Source organism: Balaenoptera borealis (assembly GCF_965194805.1).
Source record: "Balaenoptera borealis genome assembly, chromosome: 20".
NCBI lineage: Eukaryota > Metazoa > Chordata > Mammalia > Artiodactyla > Balaenopteridae > Balaenoptera > Balaenoptera borealis.
In genome coordinates, this window is record NC_138879.1 from 48,999,305 (window position 1) to 49,017,867 (window position 18,563).

Genomic DNA, 18,563 nt, shown 5'->3' on the forward strand with positions numbered 1-18,563 from the left:
TGGGTGGTCGGTTGGTCATCGAGTCATCTATTACCAGACGTCTGTCATCCTGATCAGCCTGGCCCTGAGGCTCTCTGAGAATTCCAGCACCAGATTCAGGGTCTGGGGATTGATTGTCTGCCTCGGTTTACCACGTGTCTGCTGGTCTGTCTGGGGAGCCCTGAGCAGACACCCCTTTGTCCTAGAACCTCTGACTGCCCCTGTCTCATCACCTTCGTTCTTTTCCCTCTGTGTTTCTGGCCAAACCATTTTGTCTGCATCTGGATCCTCTTTCTCCCTTGAGACTTAACAAAAGTCGGTTCCCAACTGCATCCCTCCCTTGGGCAATGAGTACTGACCAACCACCTTCTCCAATTAAGTGACTTAAAAAGGAGGGAAATTTTAGGAGGGAAAAACAGCATTGGTCACTAGCTCAAAATATTATCCTGCCACATGTGAATTGGCTCAAGCATGAAAAATTCCTCTACTAAGTGTCCTCCTTTTCAGGCAGCCCCTCCTGCTTGTAACTCCCCCATGCCATGCCATGCCATGCCATTTAGTTGCCAGCACTGACTGTGCATCCCCTGGGTACACTTCCCTGGGCAGAGCACAGCCAATCTTGTGAGTTGGCATCTAAGGGGGGTCAAAACAAGGAAGCTTCCCACTCAGGTTTGTTTTGCTCAGAAGGGTGAGGGTGGGCAGTTAGCAGGGCAGGGATGGATGGAAAACTGTCCCTGCCCTCTGAGAGTTTTCAGTCTCTCTGTAGAGTTGTTGCCAGGGATGTAGTGGGAGCAATCTTGGAAGACTGCCAGGAGGAGGTAGCTTCTAAAGTAGCTCTTCAAGATGGGGCAGGACAATGGGCCTGTCTGTGCCTCTGCTGATTGGCGTGGGGTGTGCATCAGGGCAGTCCAGCATTTAGGGCAAGTCACTCTTGGGCAAGACAGTTAACTTCTCTGGACTTCAGTTTCCGTATCCTTTGTCCAGTGGGCACAGCGATGTCTGGCCTTCCTAGAGCTTCCTATCTGCGTATTGCATGAGATGCTAGGTAGGAAGCTGAGTTACTAAGGGGTGTAGAGTGGCCGGAGTGGGTTTTTTTGGTAACATCTTGGGACATCTAGTTCAATTTCACAAGCATTTATTGAGGGCCTGTTTGTTTTAACTAGTAAAGATGATACATGTAACCTGCAAAGGAACTAGTTACAAGGTGGAGTGAAGGGCTGGGGGCATGGGCCAGTGTTGAGACTGGGACCCCAGTGGCCTCTCTGGGTACGTGGGGGACAGTCTGAGGTCTTAGGCCTTGGGGAGGTGGTGTTGAGAGGGTTGTTTGGGACAGTGTGTAGGACTGTGTTCCTACTTGTACTTGGTTAAGATTCTTTTGATTTCAAGAAACAAAAACCCAGTGTAATCTGGTTAAGCAGAAGATGGAGTTTATGGAAAAAAATCCCAGGTGCCTCAGGGAACCCAAGGGGAGGAGGTGGAGCTAGAGCTCAGGGAGCGTTAAACAGGAACTGGAAATGCATCCCCATCAAAATCCCAGCTGCCTTCCTTGCGAAAATTGATAAACTGATCCTAAAATTCATATGGAAATTCAAGGATAATCTTGAAAAAGAAGAACAAAGTTGGAGGACTGTACTTCGTGAGTTCAAATTTACTACCAAGTGACAGTAATCAAGAGAGTTTGGTAATGGCATAGAGATAGACATACAGATCAATGGAATAGAATTCAGAGTCCAGAAGTAAACCCTCACATTTGTGGTCAATTGATTTTCAGCAAGTACAATATGTCATGACAATTCAATGGAGAAAAATAGTCTTTCAACAAATGCTTCTGGGACAACTGATATCCACATGCAAAGGATGAAATTGAATCCCTGCCTCACACCGTATACAAAAATTAACTCAAAATGGATCAAAGACCTAAATGTAAGAGCCCAAACTATCAAACTCTTAGAAGAAAACATAGATGAAAATCTTTGTGGCCTTGGATAAGGCAGTGGTTTCTTAGGTATGACACCAAAAGCACAAACAACAAGAACAACAAATTGATTAATTGAACTCCTTCAAAATTAAAAACTTTTGTGTTACAAAGGACACCATTAGGAAAGTAAAAAGACAATGCACAGAATGGGAGAAAATATTTTCAAATCACATATCTGATAAGGAACTCATATCTAAAATATATAAAGAACTCTAACAACTCAATAATACAAAGACAAAAAGAATTTAAAAATGGGCAAAGACTCTGAATAACCATTTTTCCGAAGAAGTTATATAAATGGCCAATGAGCACATGAAAAGATGTTCAACGTCATTAGTCATCAGGGAAATGCACATCAAAGCCACAGTGAGATACTACTTCACACCCACTAGAATGACTATAATCAAAAAGACAGATAATAACAAGTGTAGGTGAGGATGTAGAGAAATTGGAAGCCTTACACGCTGCTGGTGGGAATGTAAAAGGGTGCAGCTGCTTTGGAAAACAATTTGGCAGTTTCTCAAAAGATTAAACATAGAGTTACCGTATGACCAGCAATTCCATTCTTTTTTTTAAAAAATTTTATTATTTATTTATTTATGGCTGTGTTGGGTCTTCGTTTCTGTGCGAGGGCTTTTTCTAGTTGCGGCAAGCGGGGGCCACTCTTCATCACGGTGCGCGGGCCTCTCACTATCGCGGCCTTATTGCGGAGCACAGGCTCCAGACGCGCAGGCTCAGTAGTTGTGGCTCACGGGCCTAGTTGCTCTGTGGCATGTGGGATCTTCCCAGACCAGGGCTCGAACCTGTGTCCCCTGCATTGGCAGGCAGATTCTCAACCACTGCACCACCAGGGAAGCCCCAGCAATTCCATTCTTAAGTATACATCCAAGAACAATGAAAACATATGTCCATAGAGAAACTTGTACGTGAATGTTCAGAGCAACATTATTAATAATAGCCCCAAATGGAAATAATCCAAATGCAAAGATACAGTCTTCTTTTTGGGGTGATGAAAATGTTCTGGGACTAGTTCATAGTAATGGTTGTACAACCTTGTGAATATACTGAAAACCATTGAATTATAGACCTAGAACTTGTGAATTCTATAGTAAATAAACTACATCTCAATAAAACTGTAAAAAAATAAAAGAGGGAATCTGATTGGCCCAGCATGGTCCAATCAGTTTAGCTGGAGAGATGGGGTTTATGGATAAAATATGTCTGCTGCAGCCACCTCTCTCTGTGGGAGGGGTTAGTTCTCAGAGAAGAAGGATGAGTTGTGGGCTGGGCAGATACCATAGGAGGTTTTATCCCGTCACCCCCATGACTCTTAGGACTAAAAGGAAGATCAGTAGCTGCTCCCTCATTCTCCTCCCCACTAATACCTAAGAAGAAATTCTGCCTGGGTGCCCAGGATATGGCTCTGCTTACTGACAGGTCCTTAGGCAGCCAACTGCATGTGCTAGGGCTCTTCCAGGTACCCAGATGCTGCCTTCCTTCGGCCTCTGCTGGGTGAGACATCTTTCTGTACTAATGCAGCCCATTGGCTTCTCCACTGAGCACCAGATACCCCTGGACTGCAGCCCATGCTCCCGATTGCCTCAGCTCCTTTCCCAGGGACCTGGTGTCCTTGACACGAAGAGAGTCAGCCATACAACTCCTGGAAGTGTCCCTGAGCTATGCAGCTCCGAAGATGGGGGTTCTGGCACCACCATTATTGAGCACTTACTATGTGCTCACTTTTCATCACACAGTTTCCCTGAGGTTTCACAACCATCTCGGGAAGCAGCTACCACTACTGTCTGCATTTTACAGAAGAGAAAGGGAGGCTTGGGAGGTTAGGAAACTTGGTCAAGGTCATCAGGGAGTAGGTCATGTAGCTGGGATTTGAATCCAGGTCTGTACTTCATGGCTGGTTCAGTCCAGGCTGGAGCTAAATAGTTCTCAGCACCTCTCTCCGCCCTACTTTTCCACTCTTTTCCCGATTTAGATAGTCTGGTGCTTTGGCCGCAGAATGCACCCCTGCCTCCACAACACTGTGGATGGGAGGGCCCAGCCCCCTGCTGGAGGCCCAGGTTGAGAGTGGTCTGGGGTACCTGAATGATGAAGACCCTCAGAGGCAAGGGGTGCTGGGGGCCTGGAGCCACACAACAACACTGGATAGGGGGGTGGTGGCAGCACATACAGGAGAAAAAATTGGGAGGCGAAGACTAACAAATTGTTAACCTCTCCAAGCCTCAGTTTTCCCATCTGTAAAGTGGGAGGGTTGGACTGGTGCCCAGTCTGCTCTCTTCTAGCTTTGGCTTTCTGGGAGTTCACTTTCCTGCCTTTTGTCCTTTTGCATTTCTCTCAGGACCTTGATGATGGTAGGTGCTCGCTGTTGACTAAGCAAATGCATGCACGAATGAATGAGTGTCTTTGAGAGCAGAGGTTCTGCATACTTCATCTCTGGCTCCCCAGAGCCTTACACCATGCTTGGCATATAGCAGGTTCTCAGTCTACATTTGCTGGATGAATTAATTATGGGTCATCTTGGTTAGCCCATCACATGAGATGGGGCGCTGGAGAGAAAGAGGCAGGGACAGCAGGTGGGGAAACGCCCCTTCGCCAGCCTGCTCCCAGGCCAGCTTGGGATACGGTCTGTGTTGCAGTGGTTGAACCATAGTCTGACTGGATTCCCACAGGGGGAGCCTAGGTTGGCAGGGCCATGTGTTTGCTCGTGGAGGTCCTTGAAGCAGCATCCAGAGGGGATGACCTGAACTGGGAGCCTCTGATACTTTTCTCCACTCTTTTTTTTTGCTGCCCCTTGCCCTCCCTCTCAGAGACTCCTGCTTCTTTGCTAAAGAAAAAGATGTGTGTGTGTGTGTGTGTGTGTGTGTGTGTGTGTGTGTGTGTGTGTGTGTGTCTGCTGCATGGGCTGGTAAGCCGTGCTCCAGCCGTCTGAGATGACTGTGTTACACAGGCAGTGGCCATCGTGGGACCGCGTGAGCGTGGAGATGATTCAGTGCAGCCTGTCTCTCCTGCTGGGGGAGGGCATCATGCACATTCTTGATGACCGGGAAGTTAGAACCCACTGCCGCGCAGGGGAAAGAATCCAACTTTTTAATTGATGGTCCTTGCTCTTGGTCACTAGAAGTGGGCATCTCTAAATAGAGAGAAAGCGCGTAAGAGGGCCCAGAGGTCACTGTGCCGTCTTATTTCTTCCTCAGGAGAAGGAGGGAGAGGGCCTGGAGGAGCTGTCTTCCCAGCAGCCTGGCTGGGGCAGCATTTCAGCTGTCCTGTGGTTTGGTCAGAAGACACCACGCAGCCATCTGTACTCTAGGTTTCAGATTTCACCAGCTAAGATTTAAAATCTTAGAAGGGAGGTGAGCACGTAGAGCAGCAGCAGACGCTGTGTCTCAGCGTAACTTCCCTTGGGCCCTGGGGTCCCTGATGGCAGCTGCTGGAGCCGTTGTCCATGCAGGCTGGGGGCTTGCCACATCTAGAAAGCTCAATTTCTTGCTATGTCACAGACCTTTTAAACTCAGGGCTTCAGTCCCCATCCTATGAGGATTACGTACAAAATCTGGGCGATTCCCTGTACGGACATCTGCCTCTCCAGGTTCTCTTGGTGTTGTTAACAAGGCTACATTCTCGGGGGTGCGGGGAGAGCAGAGTCAGGGCCCAGGCAGCTGTGCATCAAGTCTCTGCCTCAGCTTTCCAGCCCTACCAGAAAGCCCATCCCTCCACAGTCCACCCCTTGATTCCGATGTAATGGCCTTTTTTTTTGGCTGCATTGCAGCACGTCGGATCTTAGACCAGGGATCGAACCCACAACCCCGGCATTGGAAGCACAGAGTCTTAACCACTGGACCACCAGGGAAGTCCCTATAATGGCTTTTTTTCATGCATCGGTTGAGGGTCACGATCACCAATTCACTTCTCCCATCTTTGACCACTAGGTCTTTGTTTACTGTGGATTACGAGACTCCTTGAGGCACAAAGATGCTTTAGAACCTTCTGAGCCTGCCCCATCTGAGTCATCTCATCTCCTACATATCTAGGGTGTCTGCTGAGTTTGCTGGGGTTGCCAAAGGCAGGGGGAACTTGATGTTTTGTGGGGTTAGAAGGCTGAATCAGTTAAGCTCACATTTATTGGGCACCTGCATTCGAAGCCCAGTGCTAGGCGCTGGGGCTGGTGGGGAAGCAAAGATGAAAAAGACACAGTCTCGGGACTTCCCTGGTGGTGCAGTGGTTAAGAATCCGCCTGCCAAGGCAGGGGACACGGGTTCAATCCCTGGTCTGGGAAGATCCAACATGCTGCGGAGCAACTAAGCCCGTGCGCCACAACTACTGAAGCCTGTGCTCTAAAGCCCACGTGCCACAACTACTGAAGCCCACGTGCCTAGAGCCTGTGCTCCGCAGCAAGAGAAGCCACCGCAACGAGAAGCCCGCGCACCGCAATGAAGAGTAGCCCCCGCTCACTGCAACTAGAGAGCCCGTGCGTGGCAACAAAGAAAAAAAAAAAAAAGACACAGTCTCTGCTCATGAAAGCTTATAGTCCCATAGGGAGACAGACAGACAGACAGTTGCAATGGAATGTGACAAGTGCTAGCAGAGATGTCCTCAGAGAGGATGGAGGCGGGCTTCCTGGAGACTTGGTGATGCCTCAGCCATCTCCAAAGGTGAGTGAGGCCAGCCCGGAGAGGAGAGAGGCACCCAGGGCAGCAGCAACAGCACGTAGGCAGTGGGGTGTGAATGGCGTGGGCTGGGAGGGACCTGGGTGTGGTTATGACACCAGACAGATCACTGGGTGCGACTGCCGGGTCAGGCTGGGCCACGTCCAGGAGTGTGGGAGGGCTGTGTGGAGGGCTGGGCTTGCCCCTCTGTGTGGCCGGGAGCCATGGAAAGGCTTTAAAGCAGGGGAGTAACGTGGCCAGATTTGAGTCTGAACGCCCCGCTGGCTGCCATCTGCTGACTCACTGGAGAGGCTGGAGGCCAGAGCAGGGCCAGTGGGGTTGGGGAGAGTGGACAGACTGGAGAGCTCTTGAGGAGGTGGACTCCCCAGCCTGGAGCTGGTTTGGATGTAGGAGGTGGGAGCAAGGGGAAGGGTCCGGGTGAAGACTCAAGGTTCTGGGTGAGCCTTTGAGCGGATGTTGGTCCCGTGTACGGAGACGGGGAGTTTGGGCAGCTTGGGGTAAAGGGAGAGAGTAAGGCTCTGAATATACAGTCTCTGCTCCTCCTTTCCCCTCTCCCCTCCCAAGTGGCTGGCTTAGGTCCTGACCTTTATACCTAACCCCCACCCTCCCATAGAAGGGTACAGAGGAGAGAAGCAGCATCCTGAGGGGTGAAGGAGGTGGTTGGCCGCCGGGGAAGCAGGCTGGGCAGTGCCCTCTCCCTGGCCTTGCAGGCAGAGCTGGTGGTGGTCCCGGGCTCTGCAACCCCCCTCCTCCCCAGCTCCAGGTGTGCCTTGGCAGGTGAGCACCAGGTGAGCCCTAGCTGGTGCCACTGCTCTTGTAACCGACAGCTGGCCACACGGGACGTGCAGGGAACCCACTTCCAGACACGTTCCAGGTGGGGCCGAGGGGAACCTCCCTGTTTCCGTCTAAAGTATCAACCCTGGTTCGTTGATTCTTTAGGATGATCCCTGAGCCTGAGAACAGTGCTGGCGCGTGTAGGTGTGTGTCGGCGTGTGTGCAAGCTTGCCCGTGCAGGTGGACATGAGCTTTGAGGGCCCATGTGGGTGACTGTGTGGTGCCTTTTTTGGCTTTAGCGAGTTCCTATGGTAACCACGAACATGCCTGTTTTGGGATCTGGAGTCGTGGGGCGTGAGTGGCTACGGGGAGAAGCAAGGCAGGCGGGTGCTTAGCCGGCGTTTGGGCTGTGGCCTGATTTCATTGCCAGGCACTGGGGGAAGCACCTAAAGGTGCCATTTGCCAGGCAGCAAGGTCTGCAAACCCCAGGGATTTGTGTGCTCCTGGCCCTCATCCTGGCTGGTCCCCACCATGCCCAGGAAGCCCTGGTGAGTCCCTGTTCTGATTTCTTGATGGACAAGCCGCTCCCTGGGTCTTGACCAGGTCTGGTGGGTATCTGATGATGGGCAGCAGGGAGCCGGCTGGCAGCTCTGGCCAGTAGGTACTGGGCACTGGGGCTCTTCTGAGATGGGTGCGGGATGGTGGGCAGGAGGGGCTCTGCTTATTCCTGGGGCCCCGTGGGGGTTTTTCCTTGTGGCTGGTGAGCTGAATGGTGCTTGTTGATCCCGTGGGACAGGGCTAATGGGGACAAGGGCAGGGATGCGGGGGATCAGAATGCATATGGGGCAGCCTGTGGCCTGCCAGCCCAGGTCCAACTACCCTGGGGGGCCCCCTCACTCCAGCTCCCTGAAAGTCCTTGTGGACGCTCAGGGCTCTGGCCATGCCCTTGAGCTTCTTCAGAGGCCTGCTGGCCTGTCCTGGATGGGAAGGCTCAGGGTCCCGTGGGGAGGAGGCCAGAGGGCTCTGCCTGGCTCACCGGGAGCTGGATTTCGCCAGGGCTAGGGGAGAATTGCTCCCACTGGGCTTTGGCGAGAGGCTTTGACTCCCCACGCTGTGCATCCCTTGTGCTTTCTGTCCACACACTGTGGGCCCTTTGGGTGTGTCCGGACCCCTGCATCCTCTTGGAGAGGCTCCTGATGGACAGGTGCCCAGGAAACACTCCGACGTGTCTGGAGTTGGGGGAGTGCTTGCTTCTATCGCCGTCCTCCTGCTGGTTCCTCTGGGGCTGGGAGCAGGGAGTGGGGATGGGGGTGTCAGGAGGGGATGTAGATGGCCCCTCTGGCTTGTGCTGGGAGCCCCGCTCAGGAGCTAGCTGCTCCCCCTGCCTCTGAGGGGGTGCTGGGTGAGGCTGTGCTGGGATGGGGGCTGTGTGGCAGGGGTTGCTGGGGGCTGTGGTCCTGGTGAAGGGCAAGGGGAGCAAGGAAGTAGACGTTCTATGCTTTTTCCAGACCATCTCGGCCTTCCCTCTCTGGAAGAGTCTAGAGCCTAATCCCCAGCACCTTTCCTTGGGAGTGCTGGAAAAGGGAGAGGGGAGCCTTCAGGAGAGATCCCCAGATCTCTGGAATCCTTGAATCTTAGGGCTTGAAATAAAAAGGTCAAATTAGCCACTATGTGAATCCCTTGTGCCCCTAAAACTAGTCACCCAGCCTGAGCTTGGTTACCTCCAGTGACGAGGAGCTCATTATCGTGTAAGGATGCCTATTATATTGCAATACAGCTCTGATTGTTCAAAGCTGACCATTATTTTCGTCTGGAATTTCTGTAACTGCTACCACTTGGTCGCTCATCTCCCACCCCTAAACAAGGCTAATAATCCTGCTTTCTCCTGAGAGCCCCTCAGAATTTGGAAGATGGCTCCTGTTCCTTGAGTCTTCTGTGCCCCTGGCGGGTCATCCCTGGCCTCCTTGGCTCTGTTTGGGATTTCTCACTGCCTGGCCTAATCTTTGTTGGAAGTGTTCAGGTTTTCTAGGCTTCATTTCAAAACCTGGCCAAGGGGATTGGCCCTGGGCAGCCTGCAGGAGCCTGATGGACATGAGGATGGACGACGAGAGATCAAGGGCTTCAGCCTCCTTGTTTACAGATCAGTACACTGAGACCCCAAGTGGGGATGTTCCTAACTTAAGACGGCCCAGCTCGAAGGCAGTGGGTGCAGGACCAGGACACCGGAGGTCGGCTGTCGGCCTCTGCGTGGTGCCTGGCCCCTTTCCTGCTTTCCTGTCAGCTCCTCCGTCTTCACCACTTTCTGATTTAGGACCTGGTCTCTTCTTTCTGAAGACAGACCTGATGCCTGCAGGGATCTGGCAGGGCCTAGTACAACTGCCAGGGGGGGCCTGGGGGCACCGGCAAGCACACATCTGTGCTCTGCAGGAATGCCACCTGTCTCCCCAGATCTTCCACGTTACAGGAGAAGCTGGAAATCTGGAGTTTTGGGCAACATCTTGACAACTAGCTCAAGAATTAAAAAAAAAACAACAAAGCCGTATGTCACCCATCCTGCAGGCCAGATTCACCCCACCTGTGCGCCACTTCTGCTCCAGGTGTGTCAGCCCTGCAGGTCTTAGTTCCTATCTCCCTGTGGCCTACTCCCTGGTCCCTTCTCCCCAAGTCACCCCTTCCCTGGTGCTCTCACCACTGCCTTCAGCCACTGACTGGTCATTTCCTGCTCTGGCTCGAGACTGGACTCACTCTCAATTAATCTTTTCTTTCTTCCTAATCCAGTTCTTTCTCTGTCACTGGGTTGTGAGGCCTCTGAGTCACGGGGATTGGTCCTCTCCTGCCCTCCTCCCAGTTCAGGCCCATTATCTCCTGCCCAGATGGTGACAAAGGCTCTCTAATCAACCTCCTCCTCGGGCCTCCGCCAACTCTAATTCATCATCCCCACAGCCGTCTCTAACTGCTCCAAGGAGGCCCGTATCCACGGCACCCATGGTAGACCTTGTTAGTCCTGATTCTGCATGGGCTTGTCCCCGGGACCCTGGGTGGGGACTGGGCAGTCTTCTTTTTTTTTTTTTTTTTTGAATTAACTAATTAATTTTATTTTGGTTGAGCTGGGTCTTTGTTGTGGCACGCGGGCTTCTCTAGTTGTGTCGCGTGGCTTTCTCTAGTTGCAGCGCGTGGGCTCTAGAACGCGTGGGCTCAGTAGTTGCGGGGCGTGGTATATGGGATCATAGTTCCCTGACCAGGGATCGAACCCAGGCCCCTTGCATTGGGAGCACGGAGTCTTAACCATTGGACCACCAGGGAAGTCCCCCTGGGCAGTCTTTATTTGTGTTTACTCCCCAATGACTTCTCTTTCTGGCATTAGAAAAACTAACTGTCCATGGTCCACAGAAGATAGTTGGATCCTCTGTGCCCTCAACCAAAGCACTGGTTCTCAAGCTTTTCTGCACTTTGGTATCACCTGGGAGGCTTAAAAAAGTTCTCATGCCCAGGTCGCACCCAATTCCAGGCTTGGAAATCAGAGTATCTAGGGTGGGACCCAGCATCAGCACTTTAAAAAGATTCCCGGGTGATTCCAACGTGCAGCAAAATTTGGGAACCCCTGTCCCAAGGGATAAACGAGTGTGATGAATGTCAATGGCTCAGGTGGGGCTGGATGTTAAAATGGGCTGTAGGTGGGTGAGTCTCTCTAGCCCAGGGTTTCTGTTGACAGTTGGGGCTGGAGAATTCTTTGTTGTGGGGACTCTCCTGTACACTGTAGGGTGTTCAGCAGCATCTCTAACCTCTGCTCATGAGGTGCCAGCAACCTACCCCCTAGTAGTGACAATCAAAAACGTCTCCAGGCATTGCTGAGTCTCCAGGGCAGGGGTGTAAGAGCTCCCCCAACCCACTGAGAAACATTGCTCCCAGTCCAAACAGGTCCACCTCTACAGCATTCTAAAGCATGTGCAGAAGAAAAGGCTACCAGCTGGTGAGCCCCATCTTAGTGGTTAATTCATGGGCTTTGGAGTCAGGCAGCTTATGTTTAAATCCTGATTCTACCAGCTGGGTGACCTTGGGCAAGTTATTTAACCTCTCTGTGCCCCAGTACATATCTAGTTGTTCCCCCCGACCCCCTTACAACTGTGTCTGCTCTTGACCTTTAGCTCCAGCCGGGTGATGTGATTTGCTGTTTCCTGGCACTTTTCGGCCTGGACGTCTGCTTATGCAGAAATGCCCGGCATGAAATGCCTTTACTTCCTCCTCTCCCGTCAGCTTCATCCCACCTGTCCTTCCAGGACCAGCTTAGATGCTGCTTCCTCCGTGAACACCTCCTTCCCTTTGAGGACAAAGCACTCTGTTCCTTGTGCTCCTGGAGCAGCTGGAACCTCAGGGGTTCCACATTTAGCTCCTCCTGCCCTGTGCTGGTCCAGTGGTTTCTGTCTGTGTCCCTCTCGCCTTGAGGGCTGAGGCTGTGGGAGCCTCTGGGGTGCCCAGCCTGGGCTCCGTCACTGTTGGCTGTCCAGGTGAGGCGGCTGACCCCTCCCTGCCTCGGGCTGAGCTGTGAACGGGCAGGTTACCGCATTGTCATTCTCCACCCACGGCCCAGCTCATTCTGAGAGGGTGGAGTGAGCGGAAATCCGTGCCCGGCAGGCCACAAAGCCACATAACTGAATTTTGGAGCCCTGCCCTGGGGTGGGTGTGTGTGTGTGTGTGACAGCAGCTATTACCTCTTTCTTGGTTGCCTTGCCACCAGCTGATGCCATCTGGAATTGAGGAGCATTGAATCACAGACTTTCCCAGGACCATTTCTGGGCCGAGGAACAGCCCCTGACCCCACCCTGCCATGCCTTAAACAACCCTATCAGTCAGCTGAACCCAGGGGACCACTAGTTATCCACCCTGGCTGGGGTGCAGACCCACCCTGGGGACTCTGCTTCCTGAGGCCTGGGTGGGGCCCAGGAAACCTGTGTGTTATCAGGGCCAGAGGTGGTGCTTCTGCTGCAGCAGGGTTTGCAGCTGTTTGGGAACTAATGACATTTAAAGATCTCTTTTCCCCACAGTACAGATTCAGTGGTTAGGTTCATGTGCTCTGGGAGATCTTGGGCAAGTTACATAACCTCTCTGTGCCTTGATTTCTTGATCTGGGGATAATAATAGTACCTATATGTAGGTACTGTTGTTGTGAGGTTTAAAGGAGATAATCCAGGTGAAGCATGGAGCACAGTGCCTGCTACATTGTTAGTGCCTGGTAATAATAGTCCCCTGCTGTAATATTTCTGGTATTGGTAGTAATAGTCCTGGGCTGGGTAGATACACGTAACCATGTGACATGCCCACATGCATGCAAGCACACCCCCATGGGTAAACCGGAGCGATGTGCACCCAGACCCAAGCCTGCTGCTGAGGACAGACGCATGCAGGTGGCAGTCACTGCAGGCTCACGCGTGAACACATGGTCCCTTGATAAATATATCAGGCGGGCAGAGGTATGTGTACACGAGGCCCAGATGATCGGGCTTTTTATTTCATTCGCACTCTGACATTATTCCTGGAGTTAGCAGCACCTGGGCTGAGCTCTGGGAGCTCAAGGTGCCCCTTGTTTCCATAGCAACCACAATGCAGTAAAAATAGGAGGACCAGGGAAGAGATGGAAGAGGCCTGAGCCAGCTGCGAGGCTGTGGGCCTGGTCTCCACGTCCTCGACCACACCGAGCCTCCTGTTTTGTTAGTTTTTTAGAACAACGACATGGCAAACCGCTGAGGACTCATGACCCAGAATTGACAGTTGTTAACATTTTGTTGCATTTTCATCAAATCTTTTAAAAAAAAAATTGTGGTGAAATATATACAGTGGCAGTAAGTACATTTGTAATGTTGCCCAACTATCACCACTATCCATTTCTAGAACTTCTTCATGATCTCAAATTGAAACTCTGTACCCATTAAACACTAACTCTCCATTCCCTGCCTCCCGCCAGCCCCTGGCACCCACCATTCTGCTTTCTGTCTATGAATTTGACTACCCCAGGGACCTTATATAAGTGAAATCATGCAGTATTTGCCCTTTTGTGACTGACTTATTTTTCTTAGCATAATGTACTCAAGGCTTATTCATGGTGTAGCATGTGTCAGAATTTCCTTCCTTTTTAAGGTTGTGTATTATTTTATTGTATGTAAATGCTGCATTTTGTTCATCTGCTCGTCAATCAATAGACGCTTGGGTTGCTTCCACCTTTTGGCTGTTGTGAATAATGCAGCTATGAACGTGGGTGTACAAATATCTCAGTCCCTGCCTTCAGTTCTTTTGGGTTATACCCAGAAGCTGAATTGCTGGATCATGTGGTAATTCTATATTTAACTTTTTGAGCTTTTTTTTTTTTTTTTTTTTTTAAATTTATTTATTTATTTATGGCTGTGTTGGGTCTTCGTTTCTGTGCGAGGGCTTTCTCTAGTTGTGACAAGCGGGGGCCACTCTTCATCGCGGTGCGCGGGCCTCTCACTATCGCGGCCTCTCGTTGCGGAGCACAGGCTCCAGACGCGCAGGCTCAGTAATTGTGGCTCACGGACCCAGCCACTCCGCGGCATGTGGGATCTTCCCAGACCAGGGCTCGAACCCGTGTCCCCTGCATTAGCAGGCAGGCTCTCAACCACTGCGCCACCAGGGAAGCCCGAGCTTTGTTTTTTTAAGAAAAGAAGTAAAACATCATAAAGTTAAGTTCCTGGAATCACTCCTTCTTGGCCCTGTTACATTGCCTCTTCCATCAGTAGAGGTGAGATCTGTCAGCAATTTGCTGTGCTTTTCTCAGTCCACATTTTTAATACTTGCACATTCATAAGATAGGTATCTAGAAACACAATATAGTTTTTTTGTGTGTATTAAAAATTCACCTGCATGATGTCCTTTTGAATTTATACGTCATGGTGGTGTTCTGCCATCAGCCTGCCGGGGTTCAGGTCTTGGCTCTGCCACTTAAGAGCTGTGAGACCTCAAGCAGGTTACTTAACTTCTCTGTGCCTCAGTTTGTTCATCTGTAAATGGGAATAAGGGTAGAACCTAAAACCTTCTTGTAGGGTTATTTTGGGGATTGTGCAAATTTACATATGTCAAGTGCTTAGAACAGGGTGGGCACGTAGAGTACACTAGATGTGTTAGTTGTTACCATTATAGTTCTGCATTTGTGCCACTCCACATGGATTTTGGAATCCATCCATGGTATCAGAGATAGGTGTAGCTCCTCCTTTTTAATTGCCACGTAGTATTTTTTGTTTTTCTTTTCGCACAAACATATCACATTTTTTGTTTCCCCCGTGGTATCTCCTACTGATGGAAACTTAACGTTGTTTCCATTTTCTGATGTTGCACACAATGCTGCAGCCCTGTCCCCTCACCTGGCCCTCTCTGCATTTGTGTGAGAGGTCACCTGCAGAGGGACGTGGCGGGGTGGGGCTGGGGGGTTGCAGCTCTACCGGATGCAGCCAGATTGTCCTCAAGAGAGGTTTTACCATTGACACTCCTACTAGGGATGTGTGAGAGTTCTCCTAGAGTCCTCTTCCCCACGTCCTCACTGATATTTAATTTTTACATTGATGTGATGGACCACAGCACATTTTATTTTATTATTTATTATACAAACATTAATTAATTAACTCTGAATAAGTGAATGAAAACTTTCATGACCTCTTTGAGTCTCTCTCCACAGACCTGTATGGATATGCTTCTGTCCTTTTTTTCTTTGTTGTAGCACAAACATTTTCCCATATCGGTACAGTCTTTTTTTTTTTTCCCTTTTAAAACTAGCATTTTTCCTGATGATAAAAATAAGTAAGGGCTCACTGTAGATTTAGAAAATACATACAAATATTGAGATGAAAAAATAAAAAGCCATTACCCACCACCTAAAATGTTTTCACTTTGATGTGTTTCTTTAGTCTTTTTGTGCTTTTAGCTTCCTTTTAAAACTTACTATATAATGACATTTTCAACACCATTAAATAGTCTTTAAAAACATAATTAAAAATATTGCATACCATGCTATCATTATGATTTTCCATAGTTAATTTAATCACTTTTATTTTTATTTTTAAATTTATTTATTTATTTTTGGCTGCTTTGGGTCTTCATTGCTGCACGCGGGCTCTCTCTAGCTGCAGTTAGCCGGGGCTACTCTTTGTTGTGATGCACGGGCTTCTCATTGCAGTGGCTTCTCTTGTTGAGAAGCACGGGCTCTAGGCACGCAGGCTTCAGTAGTTGTGGCACCCGGGCTCAGTAGTTGTGGCTCTCGGGCTCTAGAGCGCAGGCTCAGTAGTTGTGGCACATGGGCTTAGTTGCTCTGTGGCATGTGGGATCTTCCCAGACCAGGGACTGAACCTGTGTCCCCTGCATTGGCAGGCGGATTCTTAACCACTGCACCACCAGGGAAGTCCCTTATTTTTAGATGTTAATGTTGTTTTTAATTTTTCAAAAAAAACACTAAAAAGAAATTTTTTTTTGGCCGCACCGTGTGGCTTGCGATCTTAGTTCCCCAACCAGAGATTGAACCCAGGCCCACGGCAGTGACGCCGAGTCTTAACCACTGGACCGCCAGGGAAGTCCCTGTTATTATTATTATTTTTTTAACATCTTCATTGGAGTGTAATTGCTTTACAATGGTGTGTTAGTTTCTGCTTTATAACAAAGTGAATCAGCTATACATATACATATATCCCCATATCTCTTCCCTCTTGCGTCTCCCTCCCACCCTCCCTATCCCGCCCCTCTAGGTGGTCACAAAGCACCGAGCTGATCTCCCTGTGCTATGCGGCTTCTTCCCACTAGCTATCTATTTTACATTTGGTAGTGTATATATGTCCATGCCACTCTCTCACTTTGTCCCAGCTTACCCTTCCCCCTGTTATTAATTTTTAACTATTAGTTTTTAATGCTGCAAAAACGTCCTTGAATATAAATCTTTGTGTGTATCTTTGATGATTTCCTTTGGCTACCAATAAAGGTTAAATGTTTTCACACATTTATTTTTTAATTTATTTAAGAAAATATTTCTTAATGACTCTTGCCTATTTTTCTATTGGTATATTCATATTCTTCTTGTTGATTTCTCTCTTTTAATTAAAGCTGTTAACTCGTTGTCATTCATATTTTTATTTACAAATAATTTTTCTCAGTTTACCCTTTGCCCATAAATTTGACTCTGTTGTTTTTTGGTGCAAAAGTTTTCAATTTTAAGATAGCAAAATCTGTCAGTCTTTTTATTTGTGACTTCCTTTTTTACTTTTATGCTTAGAAAAGTCATTCTCCATTCAGAAAGTTTGTGGTTGCCTGTATGTTCTTTTTTTTAAAACAATAGTTTTATTTCCTTTTTACATTTAACTTTTTAATCCATTTGAAATTTAGTTTGGGGTAAGATGAGAGATAAACTTACACTTTCATTTTTTCCAAATAATCAGTCAGTTGTTCCAGCACTAGACTTTAGTTTTCCACTTGCACCACTAAATTCTTGCATATCCAAAGATACCTTTTTGGGCTTCTGTTTTATTCCATTGACCTGTCTCTTGAATCTTGTACGGCCCAGAGGTGAAAAAGAGCAAGTTTGCTCAGGGAGTCGGTGTGGCTGGGGTCTCAGAATAATGAGGATTCAGGTCCAAGAGGTGAGGGCCTGGTTGTGCTGCTGGGCCCTGAAGGTCAGACTTCAGAGTGTGTGTTCAGTTTATGGGGAGATAGATAGTTGGAGGTTCTGAGTAGAGGTCTGGAGGGTCACTGTGGCTGCTAAGGTAGAGCCAATGGGACCCCACTGGAAGCAGATGGACGTGGACCAGTAACCGCTCAAGAGAGGGATGAAGGTGGCTTCAGGTGTGATGTGAAAACAAGATGCTCCACGGTAGAATCTGCAAAATGTGGAGACTGGCCGGACTTGGGTTGGGGAGAAATGCGGGAGCCAAGGACTATGCCCTGGTGTGGCAATCCAGATAATTGTTCTATTAATCAGTTTGGGTTTTTTTTTTCCGGCTGCAAAAACTTAGGTAATGATGGTTGGATGTAAAGCTGTGTAGGACTAATAATTATTTTAGCAAACACTGAGTGCTTGTTCTGTGCATCTGTACTGTGTGAAATACTCTTATATGCATTATCTTAACCCTCACCCAATCCCTGTAAGATATGTGCCCTGATTCCTATTGCACAGATTAGGAAAATTAGCCTCAAAGAGGTTGTCACTTGCTTCAGGTCACACAACTGGCAATCTGGGAACTGAACCAGATTTATCTGTCTCCAAACCCATGCTTGTGTCTGCAGTATAAAGACACAGAAAGGCCCTGGGTAGCTCTCCAGTCATGTGGGGTCCCAGCTTTTCCAGGATTGGGGTGTGCAGCATTCTGGAAGCGTGGAGCCCTGCCTTGTACCCACTAGCAGCTCCAGGGGCGTGGGCCCTCTTGTCTTTCAGTAATAGGCGTCCATGCCTTCCTCCTGCCTTCCCTGAACGTGTTTTGTATTCATAGGCCCTAGAAGAGGACCCATTTGGGTCAGTTGTTCATCATCTGATTGGTCAGGACTCTCGGTGGAATTGGCCAGAACCCAGGTCTCACCAGCCTACCTGAAAAAGGGGTGTCTTGTTTTTTGTAACTGGAAGAACCAGGGAGTCAGTCTATCTGCCCCGAGGCATAGCTAGATTCCAGGTCTCAAACAGTGCTCCAGACCAGTGCTGTCCAATACGGTCACGTGTGGCAATTTAAATTTAAATTACTTAAAATGAAGTACAATTAAAAATTCAGTTCCCCAGTCACACTAGCCACATTTCCAGTGCTCAATAGTCACCTGTGACTGGTGCCTCCTGTATTGGACAGCACAGATACAGAACATCTCCATAATTACAGAAAGTTCTGTCGGACAGCGCTGGACAGACTCCCCTGGAGATCTCCAGACAAGCCCAGAGATTCTACCCAGTCTGTGACAGGTCAAATGCTGATGTTGAGAGAAATTCCCAGATCTCCAGGCCAGAAGATATCTGCGCTGCATAAATCCGGAGCCACTAGGTGGCGCCAAGGAGGCAGCCACAAATTTGATCTTTGGAAGCTGGGAGCTCACACCCAGCTCTTGCCTCCCTGGGCCTGAGAACAGAACTGGTCCATACCCAGTTCAAGTGTATTAAGTCGTGGGTCCTGGCTTCTGCATTCTCATTC

At 49.2% G+C, this 18,563-nt stretch overlaps 1 protein-coding gene across 8 annotated transcripts in view; it reads left to right on the forward strand.

Annotated features, from left to right (window-relative positions):
* The window catches only part of RAP1GAP2 (RAP1 GTPase activating protein 2), a 215,481-nt gene that overhangs the window by 34,683 nt on the left and 162,235 nt on the right, over nt 1-18,563 (forward strand). The gene's annotated exons all lie outside the window — the stretch shown is intronic.